We start from the raw sequence: 4,974 nt of genomic DNA on the forward strand, positions 1-4,974 counted from the left end.
CTCCCTTCTTTTTCTTTCTCCAAACCAACAGGGCTGATTGGAGCGTCAGCCTTGTCACATGGGTCCAACTTACCTCCTCAGGATCTGGGACAGAGTGGGTCTTAGAAGACCATGTCAACTTGGGGCTGTGGTGGCACACACCTTTAATCTCAGCACTTGAGAAGCTGAGGGAGGGGGATCGCTACAAAGAGAAACCCAATGTCAAAAACCAAATCAAACCAGCCAGCCAACCAACCAACAAACAAACCCCCAATGTCAGTCAGTCACTCTTTCCTGAATAGCCATCCTGGGTGGCTGTGTGTCTCCAGATGGGCTGTATACTCTGGCCAGGAGAATGCTGGGTTCCTGAATTGTAGATGCTACAACAGCAGTACAAGCACAGGTTATGGGTCTCTAAAGTAGAACAGTTAGCTCCCCAGAGGAACAGTGTCTACAGACACTGGAGAAGTGTGCATTGGATCCTAGTCCTGGCCCCATCTATCCATCTTCAGTGATTACCTCTAACCCTGTTTAGCGTCTGACACAAGGATCACAATATCCCACTCTAGTGTTTGGAGCAGTTCCCAAGCCAGGCCATGGCCTTTGTGGAATGCTGCACAGTGCATAGAAATGAGTGGTTGGGTGACGTGGGCACTCAGGACCTTGTTCAGGCACCTGGGGTTCAGATGGGATAGTATGGAACAAGAACCAAGCAGGGTGTGGTGGCACATGTCTGTTTTCAATCCCAGTGCTCAGGAGGCAGAGGCAGGTACATCTCTGTGAGTTCGAGCCAACCTGGTCTACACAGTGAGTTCTAGGAGAGCCAAGGCTATGTGAGAGATACTGTGTCAAAATAAAATAATCGCACCAGGAAAGGGCAGGGGATTGGAGAAGTGAGTGCTGCCTTCTGGTTCAAGGAAGATTTGGAGGATGTGGTAGTGGACAGGGCCTTAAAGGCCAAGATGGCAAAGAAGATGGCAGATGGACGGGGTCATAGCAGTTACCTGGCATAGAATCAGAGCCATCAAATAGCTGAAGACAGGAGGAATTATGTACCCCAGTTGTGAGTTGCATCAGCTGCTGCAGCTGCATGGGTCGTGTGTGTCACGTGAGGCTGGGATGGCTGTACACGCTGTCACAGCAGGGCACAGAGCCCAGCTTTCTCCTGACAGCCTCTTTAGCTCTCTGCAATGGCTGGATTCCAAAGGAATGGGAGTCCAGAGCTACCCAGCATGCAGTGTCAACTCAGTCACACACTCTGCTCCTAGACAGTCACAAGGCCAAGCGTCAGGACTAGATCCACTCCTGAGTGTCAAGAGGAGGCTGCCACGTCACAGAAGGCGCTGAACAGCGCTGGTGGCCATCTTCGTAAACCGTCTACCAATATTTTAAAAGTAAAAGCCTGTGACAGAATCCCCGCCCCTACCCCACCCCTATTCTCATGGTTATAATAAAGCTATTGCATCTCAAGGGGCCCAGTCAGCCTGGCATATCTGGCCCATCTCCATTTCCCCCTCTGACAACACTCTCCCTGCTCAAAAGCCTTCAGTGGCCCTCCACTGTGCCAGGCCAATCTTGCTCTCAGTGGGAACCAAAGGACAATCTGAGGTGGCTGTGTTAAAGGAACAACTTCTTGAGGTACCCGCAGGTTTTGGAAGCCACATTGGGCGCTGCTGTGAGCCACAGATGTTGCACCAGACACTCGCCACCCAGAGACAACAGAAGAGCAAAGGGAGACATTGAGTCCCAGCTAGTCTAGCCCATTGAGTCCCATGCCTAGCTAGTCATACCCAGGACCCATCCTCTGACAAGGACACAGGCAGCTTTGAGGGACTTGTTTGACAAGAGCAGAGATGTGTTCTCCCTCCATACTTCCTTCTTTCTGTCAACTTCCTGCTGAATCCTGGTGCTCAAGTCCAGAGGAGGCCAGAGGGACACAGGGCCTGTGGCTGTGTCCAGGCAGGTGGGTTGCAGCCTGGGAACAGGGCTGAGGCTGCTGGGTAGGGCTTGGAGGGATCTGTAGAAGACAGATAATGTCTACCTTGAAGCCCAGGGTCAGCTTGCTGTTCATCATGGCCTCCTGTCCTGCTCTGGTTCTTGGTCTTAGTCCTTAGCCCTAAGCTTCTGTCACAGTGACACCGTGACTACACTCAGGTCACCTCTGTGATCTTACCTGAGTTGTTTCTCCGACTAGAACATTTCCCTCCCGCCACCTTCCTGTCGCCTAATGCCTCCTCCTCACCCTCCAGCGTGACTCATCTAACCCAGGGAGTTTCCCAGTGCCTGGGGGTGACAAGCGCATCCTCTAGCCTCCCTGGGCCCCCCTTCCCCTGCCCTGCTCTCAGCAGCCTGGTGCACACTAGGCACCACCACAGGACCTGGTCGACCCTCTCAAACAAAACCCACGCTCCTCTTCAGGGCTCGGGATGACGAGCGTCTCTCTCTTCCCTTCGGCCTTCGAGGCCCTTTTTCATCTGCCCGTAGGCCTGACTAGTCTCCCCTTGACCTCTGCACCCTGTGCTGCACTCAGGACACACCCCTGCTGCGCTCACTCCAGCTTAGGCACCTTCTGTCCCTTCAGAATACGTTTTGTCACTTACCCTTTGTCACTTGTTGTGTCATAGCCCTGTCTATTCTACTCCGTCTTCTCCCCTGAGTCAGGGTGGACACTTAGCTCTTAAGCAGAAAGGGTTGTGGTCACAAATATTTGAGAGCATGGATAGACTTTCTGTCTCTCGTGGAATTGGGAACATCTGAGAGCTAAGACCCATGCCTGATGTCTACACACAGAGACAGTCAGTCAGTCAGTCAGTCTCAGGCAGGCAGGTAGGCAGACAGACAGACTCATACACACACACACACACACACACACACACACACACACACACACACACCAACCACACAAGCTACAGTACCTCAGCCATCCTCTAAGTGAAGCTGGCAAACTGGTCCATCCTACATGCTGGGCCTTTTTATTTGTAGGTGGTCAAGATTGTTAGCAATCTCTGCCTGTAACAAATTATTTTAATAGCTATTTGCTTTATGTAGCACTGACTCCGGGTTCCGGAAGGTGGGCCCCTGGGAGTGGCTTAGTGGGTGGCCTCTGGTTCAGGAACCTTCTGAGTGGCAGCTAGGTTGCTGACTAGACCCAACGTTGGAAAGCTTGCACGGGGGGCTGCAGGGCTCACCCCCACAGTCACTCACATGACTGACAAGTGGGGACCTCCATTCTTTGCCATGGGGGGCCGGGCCTCCTCATGGGCCATCAGTGATGGGACTTCTCCTAGAAGGACTGAGTGGGAAGAGAGGGGCCAGCTGCCTTCTGCGACCTCTGAGTCACACAATTCTATTCTGCCTCAGTCTGTTGGCTAGGTGTGAGTCATTCTGCTGTTCACACTCCCTCTAGGGTGGGAGGGCGGGAAGGTGGTGATAACTGCCGCTGTGATGACACAAGCCCTCAAATACTCCCGTCGGGCTTTTTCTGACCCCCGTGTGGCAGCATGAGGCAGCCTGCCTGGAAAACACTGAAGGACAGGCACATAGCTGGCCAAGGAGAAAACATGGAGAGGGGTGGGGCAGGTCTGGGCAAGGTTGGAACAGGAGCGACTGCCGTGACCCGAGGCCTGGCTGGCACCGAGGACAGACTTGCCTTTAGATGTGAAGCTGCCAAGATGGAAACAGTAGAAGGCAAAAGACTTGAGGGAAAGGATTCGCCCTCTTTCACATGACCTTCGCCTCCCCATGTTACAGACACCAGCAGCACAAGCCAGCAGCAATGAAGGGCTCTGAGCTCACAGAGGGTTTTGTGTTCGGGTTAAAGGGCGCTTTTCATGGACGCAGGCTCTGAGCTGGAGGGTATTGGTTACAGCAGTTGGATCACCTAGCTACACATATAACAGGCTCAAGCACTAACCTTCATGTTCCCACACCTCCTGGCCCTCTTGGGGCTTCCCCTGGGGTGCCCCACAATGTGCAGAAGGCCGTCTCTTCCACTTCAACACACCTATAAATACACACAAGATCTGTCAGTGTGATACAGAGGGTCAGAAGTCCTCAAAGGATGGGGATGGCTGGAGTCTCCTCCGGAATCAGGTTGCCCTTTGACCCAGGAGAAGTTCTCAGACATCATCACCCAAGGGGACAAAGGGCTCGCTGAGGCCCAGCCTGTCTGATACTGCTTTATGGTGACTTGGGTGGCAAATAGGACAGGGGTCAGTCAGCACAGTAGAGCCTGTGTCCACGTGGCCTGGGCCGGGGCTCACCCTCCCACGAGAGCTCAGCTTTCTTAGGACACAGGAGGAGGCAGGGAACGAAACTGCTGTGTGAGCAAAGACAGACAGGAGGGCTCTGTGGGGACACTGCTCAACTATTGTGATCAGAGTTCAAGGGTGAGCGCTTGAGAGGACTTTAAGGGGTAGGTCCCTGTTCAGCAAACTTTTATCAAGCCCTCATGATGGACCAGAAACTGGTGTTGAAAATGGTGACCCAGGTAAACCAGTCCCTGACTTGTCCTTATTGGCTGTCCTATAGAACCTCAACATCAGGGAGGCAAGAACTCCTTCCCAAAGTTGAAGGTGGCCTGGGAGAGCTCGGAGCCGGTGTGGGGCCAGGGTCAGGCCACATGGTCAGACAAAATGGACTGAACTGAGCATCTATGTTTTACTTTTAATTTTAATCATTGTTCTGAGACACATTCTCACTTTGTAGCTGTGAATGGCTTTTTGAGCATACTTAGGTAAATCAGGCTGACCTTGAACTCACGGAAATCCAACTGCCAACCAGGAGTGCCAGGATTAAAGGTGTGTGCCACCACATATACATTGATTAAAGACACCACCCTCCTTAACTGGTGCCCGGGGTAAATCATGTCCCCAAAATCCTGATGTCTTCAACTGCTGCGGCTGTTCATGATATTTGGTGAATACTCACTCTTCCTGAAGAACTCCGGGGATGGCTTTTGGCAGGTGTGAGTTTGTGCTTCTCACAGACCGCGTC

Source organism: Apodemus sylvaticus, chromosome 1 (genome assembly GCF_947179515.1).
Source record: "Apodemus sylvaticus chromosome 1, mApoSyl1.1, whole genome shotgun sequence".
NCBI lineage: Eukaryota > Metazoa > Chordata > Mammalia > Rodentia > Muridae > Apodemus > Apodemus sylvaticus.